The 15,287-nt window shown below is 47.3% G+C and overlaps 1 long non-coding RNA gene across 1 annotated transcript; it reads left to right on the plus strand.

Moving 5' to 3' along the window:
• Window positions 1-13,336: 13,336 nt before the first annotated feature.
• LOC120747871 (uncharacterized) lies at window positions 13,337-15,044 on the plus strand. Its single transcript, XR_005699227.2, has 3 exons — window positions 13,337-13,717; window positions 13,834-13,967; window positions 14,967-15,044. It is a non-coding gene; the product is annotated as an uncharacterized LOC120747871 (long non-coding RNA).
• The last annotated feature ends 243 nt before the right edge of the window (window positions 15,045-15,287 follow it).

A 15,287-nucleotide genomic window follows, 5' to 3' on the forward strand; every position in this document is an offset into this window, starting at 1 on the left:
TGCATGGCTTTTTCTTTACCTTTTAAAGTGGCTTTATCTCAACTCATGAGGTTTTCCTTTTCTTTCCAATTCTTTCCCCAGCCCGGTTGGTAGGGAATGAATGCCTGTGTGGTTCTTAGCTGCTGGCTGGGGATAAACCATGACACAGTGGTAAATATGTGGTTTCAGGCGATTTCTCCCAAATTTCTGATGGGCTTGTTGTGCTAAATCAACCCAGCCACAGCAGAAATTATTCCTAAGTTGCACTAGGTAGCGAGGTATCTGCTCTATGTCCCAGTTTAGGCACATCCCATGGGCTCTTCCAGGCACCCCTGTGACTGGAAACACCAGGCATTCTGAGTGGCAGGGCCACATGTGCCCTCTGAGCAGGGCAGGGGACAGCCGTGGCGATGCTTAGCTTTCACAACGGAGGTGAGGGAAGACTTCGCCACTCAAGCAGAAACATTTTCAGAATCAAGAGTATAAAAATAAAAGGGAAAAAAAAACCTCAAACAAACTTTCATAAGTCTCACAGCTGCTATTGCTGATCATGTGTGTGACTCAGAGGGTAGACTGTATGCTATAAATGGAAATGGGTTACTTATAATTTGACTGATAATGTCTTAGTTTTTGTAAGAAAAATGTCTTTTGAAGAAATACTATAGTGGTGTGGCAAGCTGTACCATATGTTCTTTGCTGCAGCTGACTTTATAATACATCTCAGCTACACTTTAAACTGTATAGCACTGATTGCATTGTAACTCCTATGTCCTCTGCGGATAAAGTTATGGAAATATAATGATTGTGCTTCAGATACATGCCAGTGCTGTCTGTACTATTTCAAATCATCAGACAAGAGAAGAACACCTGCTTGCCTAGGCTTTCCCCGCTTGTTTACCGCCTTCTGTACCACACTGAGGGAGGCTTGCAGGTCCCCCGGGGAGAGTAAGCACCAAAAATAAAAATTCATGCTTGCGGGAGCCATGCTTTGCTTTTGTAGCGCTTCGTGGCAAAGCGTGGATGCCTTGTGCCCTCACGCAGGGCAAAATTAAATAACTACTGAGGCCCGAGCCTTCAGAGAGCTAACTGGGGAGTAGACAGCCAGGAGAAAACCTGGAGGTTTCTCCCCTTGACCCTGAAAGAAAATAGGTCTGGAAATGATGGTCATTGCATCCCAAAATCACCTCAAACTGTCTTGTCTGTTGGGAAATTCCTTGAGCAATCTTCTGCTGTACCTCCAGGAAATGCTGATGCCGTTTGCCAGAGCTGTGGTCTGGGCAGCACATTGTGATTATTGGCCTATTAAATTTTGATACTGTGAGAAGGCTGAAGCCACCCAAGATGCTGTGGTGTGGCCTCCTGGTACTGCCTGGCTGGATCAGACCTGGCAGAACCCTGCCTTTCTCTGCAAGATGTCTATATGCATATAGTGTGTAGACATTTGCAGGGAAAACAATTTGTCGCTGTAAAGTGTCTGTGTGAGCTGTAGAAAACAGTTCAAAAGTAACTTTCTCCCTGACGAGTTTGATGCAATGTCTTTGGTCGTGATTTTACCAGCAGGCCACCTTCGCCACTGCTTTACTTAAGGTATTTTAATGAAGGGCTGGGCCAAATAGTTGTCACTCCAGAAAATCTGTCTGCACCACACTGTTGGTCTCAGTCCTGGGTTGTTCAGTTGCTTCAAGGGCTTTACCATGCCTTTTGGCAGGGAAATGGGATAAAATCATGGGGGAACAGTAGGCATCACCCCATAAGGAGTCCCTAAGTCCCCGTGCCTCACCCTTTGCTCGCTCCTACTGCCCTCAGTGATGCTGCTCTACCACGTGCATTTTGGTGGTCCTGCCCATTGTGGCAGAACTTGGCAGCCCTTCCCCTGGCTGCCCCCACCCCATCTCCCTGCCTTCCTGCAATACTTATTTTTTTGCATAACACTGCAGCTTAGGAACAGGGCTAACCAACACCACCCAGGAGCAACCAAGGTCCCAGGCAAGGCAAGTGCTCAGGCTATGTGTTATGGGTTAGTACAGATTGGTTTATTAGTTATAGAGGGATGTAGAATGATTTTTCCAGCAGTGGCCAAGGCAGGTTTCCCTAATTCCTCACGTGCCTCCAGCCAGGTACTAGAGCAGTGCCCTCTGCACAATATGGTATAGTGACATTAGGCACGTATTACTTCAGGAATTCAAAAAGGGACCATCACAAGGCAGATGGCTTGATCTTTCTGCACCCTTCTTAGCAAGGTTGCCTCGAAAGGTTATCATTTAACTCACATGCTGATTGCAAGTCATTTTATATAAGGCCACTGGGGAAAAAAGCAGGAAAAAAATGCAGTGAGAGATGGCAAGAGGTGATGGTTTTATGCATTGCAACATTGCACCCCTCCTACATATACATATACATATACATATACATATACATATACATATACATATACATATACATATACATGCCTGAATGCACTGTATCTACTGAATGCTTTATGAGGTAAGGAATGAACCAGCTAAAGGTTGAAAGGAAAATTTCATGTCGGATTTAAATGGTGACTCAGTGACTTGCAGAGAAATTCTCGATATGCTGGATGGGTCAGCACCAGAGTGGGAGTGAGTGTGACTCAGAGGTGTGGGGATGGGTGGTGAGGTGCAGGGAAGGGGCCAAGGCTGGGAGAGGGGGGGCTTTGAGGGCAGCAAGTTGGGAAGAGCAAGCCCTTGGAAAGCTCTGTGGGCTGGAAGGATACTGTGGGAAGAAGCTGAAGGGTAGGTGAATGCCAGCAGCCATGGCAGTGGGTGATGAGCAGATACTTTCTGTCCTCAGTTGGCAGAAGCTCTCATGAGATCCTAAAATTCAGGAGAATGACTTTAGGAGCCAAACAAAAATGAAGTGTGTGTGGGAAGAGTGCTGGCCTGAGGAAGGAGACTCGAAAAAAACTCTGCAACAAAAGGTATTGTAGCTTGGCTGCATGAACATAATATATGGGTGGAATTGCCACATGGTGGGAGAAGCAGGACAGGAACAAGAGCATCAGAGCCATGCCATGCCTGCAGCCTCATATTGGGACATCTCTTGAGCTTTGCCAGCAATTTGCAGCATCGGTGATTTGGGGCGGGGAAATGATGTCCTTCCAGGGTTGGACTTCTGTGAACCACAGTGTCCTGAGCACTGTCTGGGTGCTATCATAAAATGTCACAACAGGAATATGAAAAAAGGGAGGCAGGAGAGAGTCCAGATCTTGAAATGCCCTTACATATCCTGTGGGGTCAGTGCCTAAGCTCGAAATAAAAATTTTAATAACATTGACCTAGAGATGGGAGTCTGTCAGCAGGCGAGAAGTGAGAGGTGGATTGGTCCCAAATACTGCTGAAAGATGCTGCCTTACCCAGCTCAGCCACCCAAGGCTTCCCCAGGAGGCAGATGGGAGACAGGCAGGAGGTGACCCGCACAGTGACCACCCCAAGGGGATATCTACACTGCTATCAACCATGAGGGGATATGGGCTCGGGGGGACCAGTGAAGGAAATGCCCCTATAGGATGGGGAGAGATCTGGAAGGAAACTGGACAACCATCCCTCCAATGCTCACATGGTCCTTGCATGGCATGGAAAGGAGCAAGCAGGTGGAAATGAGCCTGCTGCTGCCAGGAACGTGGGAAACATGAGTGCCAAGAGGAGCCAGACCACTCAGCAGTGGCCAGGAATGAGCCGTGAGGCTGCTTTTTGAGGACAGAGCTTCAGTCTGCAATGGAGATCGGTGAATATTTAATAATTGCTCTGCCTCCCAGCAAGAAGACAGGACATGGGATCTGGAGGAATGAGCAGCTGTTGGCTGCTGAAGAGAAGACAGGTCAGGAATCTGTTTATTGGAGATGTCCGTCCTTTTTGTCTCCTGTGAGGTTATTAACCACTCCTGATGTACAGTAGGCACAATTTTATTGCCATTTGCAGCTAATTAATGCCCATTGCTCACTGTTTTAAGCAATTAGGTGAACACAATTGCTTTAATACACCTCAGATGAAGTATGAAGAGGAAAATAGTCCTTACATCAGTATTCACCAAATTTCATCAGCATACTTTTACTCCTATCCTAATTTCTTTGTCAGGCACAGAGAAAACAGACTGGGAAAAGAAATCCCACATGACTATCAGGCCAGATACCAATGCTTTTCCACACTGCCATTATTAACCAAATACATTTTTTTTCTCTTTTGGCATCAGTGCCAGCGCTGGTGTTGCTGGAGCAGCCTATGGAGGAGACTGGTTCACGTCAGCAGAGAGATTTTGCAAACAGGATGGCAAAGGTATTTTCCCTCCTCCTCATGCACAAACCCACAGCTGAATCTAATTGATTTGTTGTGAGCATCATCTTATAGTTACCCAGGAAACGTGGGTAGAAGCCCTGCATTGTTACCCTGGCCTATGAGCTGATCCAAGTCCTGCTGTCCTGTTCCATCAGAGCAACAGGCAGAGAGGCATGCTTGTTCCCTTCTCTCCCATCATTGAGATATCATTTACTATTAAGACACAGAGGACCAGAGACATCAAAGGCAGCAAGGGAAGATTTATGGCAGAGTGGCTGTCAGTTGCTTTGGTCTAATTAAATGGCTCCTGCCTCCTTGACTCGGTTCCAGTGCAGCGGAGCTTGACTTGTTAAGCGTTGGGGAAGTGTCCTGGCTGCTCACTGTTACTAGTGCCTCGGCTCCAAGGGGTGACTGGCTGAAATAAGCTGTAAAATCGTGTCGCTGCCTTCCCACCCCTCTTTACAATCAGCTGGGTGTGCCTGCTGGTGGGTACCTGCACCTGGGACAGCAGCAAGAGTGCACACGGAGTACGGGCCACCGCACACGGGCAGCAGGACAAGGGCCCCCCGGAATCACTGCCACCCTTGAACGCTCTCTGGAGGCGTAGGCGCTTTTCATCTTCTCTGCTTGCTTTTCAGAGGGGCAGTGGGAACCTGGCAGTAGAAGAGCACTCTGGAGGTGAGGACCTACCTCAGTGGGGTCCCATGAGGTCCTGTCCATATGTCCTGTCCACCTGCCCAAGACTTTTAGGCAGGTGCTCCTCCCCTGAGTCACCCTGCCTCTCCTGGGGCACTTCCCAGCCTGCCCTGCCATTCTCCAAATTTCTAAATATCTGGAAGCTGAGCTGTTTGAGTCCTTCACAAGTAACTTGCCCAATACCCTCAGCCCACTTTTTTCATGCCAGTGAAGTAAGGAACAGGTCACAGTTCCAGTAAGTGTGCCTATTTGCCTCAGTCACTTGAATTATATTTTTGATTACAGATTTGTGTCTCGTTAGCAAATTGGCTGGTGTTAATCGTCAGAGCACATGCTACCCAATTGGCTCTTCACGTCATACGTTATTCCCTGCCTTCCCTGATTGGATGAATCAAATTTTATTAAACAGCAGCCTTCTTTCTCCCTTGCTTGCAGATGATGCATGAACATTTGTAGCTACTTGGCAATTCTGTTGTGAGACAATAAAAGAGCTTTTCAAAATGCCAGGAGAGGAAATACAGTGTGAATACTCTTGCAAATATTTACTTGTGCTCTTATTTGCAATATTTTATTGTGTAATGGATTTAATGATGCTATTTATCAAATAATGATGATTGCTGTCTTTAATGAATTCAAATTTAGCTAAGCAATTTCCAGGAATATCTGACAAAATTAAGAGAAAATTCCAGTGCACTAAATGCAAGAGATAGGGGAAACCATTAGAAATAATTACAGCTGTACGGTGCTCAGATATTGCCCACAATGGTGTTTCACAGGCACCTTAGAGGGAAAACAAGCAGAGAGTTACCTCAGATGCAATCCCAAATTAGCAAATGCTATATCTCCACCTCTTCAATTTGGCAGCACCCAGTCAGGACGCAGTGGACTGGCCTTTTGCCTGCAAGCAGGGCTGAGCAAAGACAACCACATCCAAAGGTCTGTCGCTTCAAGACGGAGCTCTGAGAGAAGCCGCAGTTTAGAAACATGAGACGTTTTCAGGCTTTGGGGTGGTTTCACAAGCAGGGGCTGCCTCATTCCAGCAGCCTTCCCAGCTCTGCCCTGTCCCCAGTGCCACCCCCCCCCACCCCTTCTGCCTCGTGGGAAAAGAGGAAAGGGGTTCCAGCAGTAACAGGGATGTCTAAGAGTCCCTCAGGCTTGATGCATTGACCAGCCAATGGTCATGGAGCTGTGGCTGGTGTTTATTCTGTCCAGACTAAGGAATTATATTTACTTTCTTCTCTTCTGCTGTGCATTACGTCTCTGAAGCTTCCAGCACCCACACAGATATTTTCATGCCATCTGACATAACTTTATTGGAAAACAAGAACTACAGAAAATGTTGAATTTCAGAATTATTAAAGAAAACACAGAAGAATGTAGTGAAACCTTCCTGAGGTGGGCATCGGCTGTGCTTTTCATGCTTTTCTTTGAAGGATCTTCAAGGATGCGTTCCTAAAATGGTTCCTAAAATGTGTCCCTTGAAGACAAGGTCAGTCTCCAAGTCCAGTCCCTTTCCCTGGAAGCTGGGGGCTGGATGTCTTCCTGCGGCAAAGACTTCAAAGGCTCTATCCATATGTCTATTGAGTCATGAAGCTGAAAGTGGTGAGGTTCAAAAGCCCCTCAAAATCTATGGGATCTAGGCTAGGTGTATGAAAAAGAAGCAACAAGGACACATTCTTAGCCTAGTTTGAAGAACTCCTAGTGAGTGCCAGAGAATGGGACCATCTCCAAAACACCCAAGTTTCATTGAAATCAAGCAAACTCTTTCCTCATCTGATTAAAATGGAGGCACTGCTTTTTTTCACATTGCTATTTTGACTTGTTTGAATATGCAACAGCAGCTTCTATTTCCAAAAAACTCAGTAAATATGGAATCTTGGAGAGCCAAGATCCTCTTTACTAGTTCTGAAGCACCCAAATCTTCAAAGCAAGAAATATTTCCTCCAGCTGTCCATACACGAAGTTGATTTATGACTAGTTTTCTGTTCAAACCACTGTAATTTTGTGAAATGATAGCAGTATTGATTCCAGCAAGAGTTTCACTTTGCTGAAACTGCCAGGCCAGAGGGACTAAATGGAGCCTTGGAGTGAATAATATAGCTTTCCAGTTTATCAATTTCATCTGTTTTGCTCTCCACCTTCACTTAACAACCAACATCTCTTCTTTCCTTCTTTCTTTTCGCTTTAAGGCACTGGTCTTTTTCACAACTATAAATGATTGAACGTATTTTCTTACCTGGTAACTCTGAGCAGAATCAAAATACAATCTGAGCAATGAATAGACTGCTTGACATCTCCACGTGGTTCACTTTGCTGTGTGGGAAGCTGAATTCTGGCTCCAAAATACATTGAATTCTGGAAGTGAAAGAAGAAAATTATTTTTCAATATTTTTCATGGAAGAAAATATGTCTAGTTTAGTTTTTATTAAAACAACAAGCAATAAAATATTTGGGAGAAAATTGAAATTCCTCAGTCTGGGCTAGATTCTGCCATCAGTTACATTTAGATGAATGAAGATAAACTGTACTGAAGACAATGAAAATATCTTGGTATAAAACTTGTCTGAAGACCAGTTCCACAGAAAGACAAGTCCTCACCTATGCAGGATAGAAACAAAGCAGGTTGGACAGGAGCACTCTTGGCTGGGTTAGGAACTGGCTGGATGGCTGGGCCCAGAGAGAGGTGGTGAACAGTGCTGCATCCAGCTGGGGCCAGGCACCAGTGGTGTCCCTCAGGGGTCTGTGTTGGGGCCAGCCCTGTTCAATATTTTTATTGATGACATGGATGAGGGTATTGAATCTCTGATTAGCAAATTTGCGGATGACACTAAGCTGGGAGCATGTGTCGATCTGTTGGAAGATAGGATGGCTCTGCAGAGATCTGGACCAGTTGGATGGATGAGCAGAGTCTAACAAGATGAGGTTTAATAAGTCCAAGTGCTGAGTCCTGCACTTTGGTCACAGTAACCCACTGCAACATTACAGGCTGGAGATGGTATGGCTGGACAGTGCCCAGGAGGAAAGGGACCTGGGGGTGCTGGTGACAGCAGCTGCACATGAGCCAGCAGTGTGCCCAGGTGGCCAAGAGGGCCAATGGCATCCTGGCCTGGATCAGGAATGGTGTGGCCAGCAGGAGCAGGGAGGTCATTCTTCCCCTGTACTTGGGACTGGTGAGGCCACACCTTGAGTGCTGTGTCCAGTTCTGGGCCCCTCGGTTTAGGAAGGACGTTGAGACGCTTGAGCGCATCCAGAGGAGACAACAAGACTGGTGAGGGGCTTGGAACACAAGCCATATGAAGAACAGCTGAGGGAGCTGGGCGTGTTTAGCCTGGAGAAAAGGAGACTCAGAGGTGACCTTATCACTCTCTACAACTTCCTGAAGGGTGTTTGTAGACCAGTGGGGGTTGGTCTCTTTCTTCAGGCAGCAACTGACAGAACGAGAGGACACAGTCCCAGGCTGCACCAAGGGAAATTTAGGCTGGATGTTAGGAAAAAGTTTTCCACAGAAAGAGTGATCAAGTACTGGAATGGTCTGCCTGGGGAGGTGGTGGAGTCACCATCCCTGGACGTTTTTAAAAAAAGACTGGATGTGGCACTTGATGCTATGGTTCAGTTGAGGTGTTAGGGCTGAGGTGGACTCAATGATCTTGAAGATCTCTTCCAACCTAGAGATTCTGTGATTTTGAGGATGATATTTCTGGACCTGTAACCTCAACAACGATCTAATTTAGAGAGGAAGTAAGAAATGCAGATGAATTCCATATACATTCCATCCACACTCCCTGTGTGCAGGTGTGGCTGTGCTTCCATTTCTAACATCAGAGTGAAAAAACCCAGAAAATACAAATGCTTCGGTGGCACTATTAATTCAGCCATAGGCACAGCATACATGTCAGCATAAATCTTCAGTAGCCTTGCCAGCTACTGAAACTGCTGCTTCTGCATTTGCTTTCTCTGCACTCACTGACTTAAAGAAAGAAATTTCAGAAAACCCGAGGGCTTTAAAGGTGTTAGGAACAAACGCCACTTAGAAAAATTAAGAAAGAGATAAATATTCTATTTTTCTTGGCATGTATACAACACAGATTTATTTTTGCAAATGGACCATCCAAGGCTCTGTAAGTTTGAAGATTTTGAGGCAAGTATTCAGGAAAAAAAACCCCAGAAAATTATGTAAACAGTTTCTAGCACGATCAAATAACACTTTGGACTCTATCACAGGAAACATGGTTAAAAGCAAAGCTGAGACATGCTGCATTTCTCCCAAACATTGTACCCAGTGGTGTGGCTCCAGCATGGGGATGTCACCAGTCAGCACCTGGGGTCAGGTTTGGAGGTGGAGGTGGGTTGCTGCCTCCATGCTGGTGCTAAACAACCCTGTGGCAGCCATAAAAACCTACTCTCTGCAGCCCATCCCCATGGCCCCAGGGAGAGGAAATGGCTTAGCAACTCTTGATGTGGAGAAAAAAGTGCATGTCATGATGCAGGAGGGAGAATGCTCCTGCTCGAGAACCAAGCCAAGCATGAAATTAATATTTCCTTTACAGTAAAAAAAAAAAAAAAAAAACAACAACAAAAAAAACCCCCACACACAAACAAAAAAACCCAAACAAACAACAAAAAAAAACACCCCACACACCAAAAAACCCCAAAACCCACAAACAAACAAAAAACAAAACAAAAACCAAGAACAAAACAACACAAAACAATAACAACAACAACAACAACAACAACAACAAACCCCAAGCCTGTAACGTAGGAATAAATGTAAACTTGAAAGCCTGGGGACAGGTTTTGAATCTCCTTGTGGGAAGGGGAATGCTTTGGCTGGTTCACTTCTCTCCACGTTGAACAACACTTTGCTGAAGAGATCTAGGATGTGCCACACAGTTAGACTGTGATACCCAACCTGCTGCCCAGGTGAAATCCCTGTAGGTCTTGCATTCTCAGTCCCCTTGGGAAAACTTCAGCCACGAGGCATAGGTATGGCCTGTGCAAGTCCTGACACCCCCAGGAATGGATTAGCACAGGACCCTTGCTGGACCACCATCTGCAAAAACAACACTGCAGAAAGGTGGTGAGGCTTCTGAGGGGCTTTCCCTTGGAGAAAAATGGAAAATAGTCTTGTGTAAGATTGTGCATCAATGGTTGTTTTTGCTTCCATGGTGGGATTTCATTAAATGCATTGCATTTCTTCATCTCTCCGCTTTGTTTAAGGAACTGCTCCAAAAGGTCTCATATTTGGAACCATCAGCACTGGGACTGACCAAAACTGGGGTGTGAAACTAAAGCCTGGACAACCCAAGAGGTGTGGGATTTAATCAAAACTGCATCTTAATTTTAACATAAGAAAATTGCTTAGGATTTTTTTTTTTTTTTTTTTTTTTTTTTTTTTTTTTTTTTTTTTTTTTTTTTTTTTAAGTTTTTGCTCACCCTCACTTTTTGTTTTGACAACCACATCTCAGCACTGCCTTACCCTTCCCTCCTGTCCAGGGTTTCCTGGGGGGGAGCTCTGCATGCCTGAGCCCAACACAGTGTGGTTGGTGCATTTTTCCTGGGTGGCTTGGCACAGAACCCTGAAGCTTCCCTGGCACTCCCCAGGGCAGGCAAAGTCTCAGTGTTGCTGTCACCACCAAGTGCTTGAAGCAAACCAAATGAGCAGTGGGAACTGGCAAATAACCCAGCTGGCAAGCAGAAGCACAGCCTCCCCCAGTGAGGAAGAGCCACATCCACCTGGAACGGGCACATTCTGGAGGGTGTTGGGGTGGGTGTGGGCATTTTTACCTAAATGGTAAAAATTTAGGCATATTTACCTAAATACCCAGTATGTCATGAACTTACAGCCTTTACTTCCTGAAAGGTGAGAGATGAAGGAGGAGAGACGGCTGCTATGAATTGAAAACAAATGACCCAATCATGCTCATTTTGGGCACAACACACATCTACCAAAAAAGAGGTTGTGACATGGTGGGTGTCTGTCTCTTCTCTCAGGGTAACAAGGGATAGGACAAGAGGAAATGGCTTCAAGTTGCACAGCAGGAGGTTTACACTGAATGTGAAGAAAAATGTCTTCACCGAAAGGGCTGTCAAGGCTTGGAATAGGCTGCCCAGGGAAGTGGCTGGGTCGCCATCCCTGGAGGTATTCAAAAGTCGTGTAGATGTGGCACTTAGGAGCATGGCTTAGTGATGGACTTGGCAATGTCTGGTAAAGAGCTGGATTCAATGGTCTTAAACGTCTCTTCCAACCTAAAGAATTCTATGAATAAGAGCAAAATTATGGAAAAGGTGGCAAAATTTGCAGCACAAAGTAAAAAGCTAAATAAATTCCTATGGCTTTTCTGGCTTTGGAATGCCTGGCTTTGGGAAATCTTGAAACTAGGCTTTGCCTGCTCCATTCTCCTGCTTTGGCTGGGTTGAGCTGTCGCTGTTTCACAGGGTCCGACATGCAGCAATGTTACTGCTCAGTGCATTGTCCTTTTCCTGTCAAATGTCCAGGTTTTTGGTCACTTCAACATACTAAAGCACAGCTCTGCTTTGAAAAGCCACAATCTCCTCCTATGTCATCGAGTTCCTGTCAGCTAGAAACCTCACATGCCTTTAAAAAAAAGCAAAATAATTCCTTTTTTTCCCCCCTGCAACTGCTGTTTCAGAGACAGCCTGGCCAGTGCAGCAGGAGATGGACTCTGGTGTCTCTGCAGTATCTACTTATCCCAGAGGAAAAGGGTCTGACAGGAGGAAGCAGCTGGGGTAAGGAGCCACTTGGCGTGCTTGGGATCCCACCACACTTTGGTCCTTTTCCCTGGCAGGCTGCCGCCCTCCTCCTGCCCTTGGTGCCCCCACAGGCCTTTAAATTCCACAAAAGCTCTTTGGTTCTGGAGAAAATAATAATTAGAAAGAAAGGGAAAAAAAAAAAAAAAAAAAAGGCAGAGGGAAAAAAAAATCCTCCTTGATTGCTGAGGCGCTGATGGCAGGACCCCTCCTTCCCCGCTGAACCACTTAATCAGGCTGGCCCCCCCGGCAGCAGCAGGTGCCCACCGAGGCGACCTCGGGAAATCTCCTCATCACCGGCAAATGGCCCTGATGATGGCTCAGCAGGCGCCCTGCGAGGCCGGCTCTTGGCGAGCTCAGAGGAGTTTCTCCGGCAGCGCTGGAGCTCCTGATCTTTCCGCAATGCTGGAAGCGGGGAGCCAGCTGCGCCCTTCCCTGGGCAGCTCCCTCGGGCTCTGGCTGCGGGATGCTCAGCCTCGAGTCCTTGAGGTGCTGGCAGTGACGGCACAGCCTCAGTGCTCTCGGCTTTGAGACGGAGGACTTGTAGCTCCTTGGGGGGGAAATGGGATTTCTGAGGAAAGGCGGCATCGGGGGGCCACCCGTGACGCAAACTGGCTTGACTGGCCGTTTTCCTGGCGTCGCACATTTCTGCTTGCAGCCGCATGTCTGTAAGCCAGACGGGCACTCTCTGCTCATCCTCTGGGAAGCTGGGCCTTCATGTATGGTGCCCATATGGGGCCTTATTCCAAATCTGATCCGATCCGTCTGTATTACAGAAGAAAGCACAGTTTTGGGATGACCTTAGTGCTTTTCCCTTGGCTTCTGTACCTACTGTGAATACCAATGTCTTCCCGTGACCCACAGCTCTCTGCCCTGGACAACAGCAATGTTATGTGGCTGCCCTACCAACTTTACTCGAGGTGACGTGATTACAGCCCCTGTCTCCTCTGGATAAATGTCTTCAGTTGCTCAGCAACCTCCACACCAGGATTAAATTAACTTTGATTACAATTACAGACGGCACAAATCAGCCTGCACCATCAGAAGAAAGCAGAGTGTGGATTGGGGTTTTTTTTCTGGAGGATTTTCTTCTCAAATGTTGCTGTTAGGGAGGGGGAGGAATTGCATCTCACCTCTTTCCCTCCCTTGCTTTGTGTTGAGCATGGAAGCACCCCAACCCTGATGCTTTAAATGCGCAGTGGGGTTGAGCACAAAAGAGTTCTTTTACATGCCTGAAAATACTTGTGTGCTTGGGGAAGAAAAGCAGAGAGGAGGCCCAGGTGCTGAAGGCAGCTTTGCTTTATGTCAAGGCCACAAAACTTCCCCTGGTGAAACTGATAGGCTTAAATACAGCTACTCATCACCTCCATAAGGTCTTTGCTGTCACCTCCTCCAGGTGCTCAAGTTAACAGTAGCAGTGTGCAGTTATTATACATGGCTTCATGGCTCCCTGGAACAGACTTCCTGTCTGGGAGGTGCAGCTCCATAAAACCCCCAGGTGAAGATGATTGCAGGCAACCAGCCCCACAGAGATCAGACCTGCGGCACACAAAGTGGGAAGATTAATCACCTCTATCTGCTGCTCGTGATCTTCTGTGTCTGCACCTGGAGGAGACTTGCCAGGCTCCTGGGATGCTTTCATGATGCCCAGCATCTTGCTGTGTGGGCTTTAGTGGGGTGACCTGGACTGGCAGGAAAGCCTTTGCCTGGGGTCTAGGAAACGGAATGTTGCTTGTAGCACTGCCTGAGTACTCCTGGCCTTGGGAAGGTCAGACTGTTCTGCTCCCTGTTCTTGCAGCTCTTCTCTTCACCACCTCCTTCTAGCCAAAACAGCGCCTCTCTTTCCACGGCTTCCCCACTTTCCCAGCCTGTGACTCTGGAGAGCTGAGTGCAGCTGGCCACCACCAGCCTGCAGGAGACCTGCTGGCATTGCTCTGAAGGAGCTACTGAACTGTGTTTCTTTGGGGAAGAACCTCCCTCAGGTAGATGGAGAGGAAAATGGTGCAGAGTGGTGAATCAGTGTGGGAACCGGGACTGGCAGCAGCACTGAGAGTCACAGAGTGCTTGGGTGTAGATAAAATTAATGTTTTCTTTTTAGATGCCTTAATAGAGTGGCAGTGTTTCTTTTCTCCCTGGGCAAAGAGGAAGAGGAGAAGGAGAAGGCAGGGCAAGGCAACAGCTTTTGCTCCTCTCTGTGGTTCTCTGGCCAGGAGACTTCTGCCGATGCAGTAGGTAAGGATATTGGCTGCTGCAGGAATTGGCCAGCAACAAATGACTGTTCCCAAGTGGGAGCGGGGAAGGAAGTGTGGAGGCTCATTACACTTAATGTAATTTCTCTGGACTTAGAGCAGGCTATGTGACAAAGGAATTTGGCCTTCTCTTTTTTTCCTCCCTCCCTCTCTCCCTCCCTGCTTCAATATTTAACAATATAAGTCTGGTCATGCCGGTTTGTGATTCAAGAGGCTCTTTGCAGTCTTCCTTAAACAGGGACCCCCTGGCCTTGCACAGGCAGAAGTAACATGGCAGAAGAATTTCCAAATAGGTTTAGAATTTGGCCAAGGGTGCTGCTGTGCAGAGGTCTGATGTAGGTGTTCTGCCCTGGCATCCTTTACCTGCTGCCCTCCTCATTCTGCTAGAGAAGAGTCAAAGCTGCTCCTTGGCCTTCTGCCCATTTCCTGCATGGGAGGCACTGGCCGACAGTGAGTTATCCCTTTGTCTGGGACCCACCACTACACCTGCACCTCCTGAAAAACAGATAGTTGGAGAAGCATTGGCCAGGATGGTGGGTGGGATATAGGGCTTTGATCCACCCACTCCAAACTCCTCAGCTCTCATTTTTGCCTTCCTTGTTCAATGCTGAGGGAGATGGAGATGGCCCAAAAGCTGTGGCAGTGCTGTCCTGCTCCCTCAGGAGTGCACCTCTCCTCAGCTCACTGGGATTGCACTCCTGTCCTGGCATGGACCCCCTGGGTCCCAGGTACTGACCTTCCCCCTGGGGCTCCCAGGGCTTGTCCATGCAAGCCAGGCTGGGGCCATCTCCCGCTGGATCCTTCATGAGTTACTCAGGCAGGTACCCAGGCTGTGGCAGCCGGTGGCTACCTACATCTGGGAAAGCACCTAATCATGATCTGTCACTGCTCACAGCTGTCTTTCAGTGTCTGCTTCCTCTCTCTCATGAGTGCCCTGATGTTTCCTGACACTTTCACCTTCCTCTTCCTTGTGTGCACCCAGGGGAAAGTGTCTTTGACTCAGGCTCCTGTTCACCATGACGCATTTCAGCCCTGCTGCAGCCTGCTCTGACCACTCGCCAGAGCGCAGCACGTCAGACATGCCAAAGGTTGCTGGGATTTGTCTTTCCAAACTGCATTTCTGATGAGGAACTTTTGCATTGACCAAATACGCCTTTCACAGACTTGGTCAAAATGATCACTTTGATCTTGAGACCATCTAGGAGGGGCAGGTCCGTGCTCACCTTTTCCTAGTCAGGATGGATTTCAAATGACTTAAACGTGGCTCATGTCTGTTCCTTGCTGTGAAAAGAAAACTTGAGCT

This window comes from Hirundo rustica, unplaced genomic scaffold (genome assembly GCF_015227805.2).
Source record: "Hirundo rustica isolate bHirRus1 unplaced genomic scaffold, bHirRus1.pri.v3 scaffold_249_arrow_ctg1, whole genome shotgun sequence".
Classification (NCBI taxonomy): Eukaryota; Metazoa; Chordata; class Aves; order Passeriformes; family Hirundinidae; genus Hirundo; species Hirundo rustica.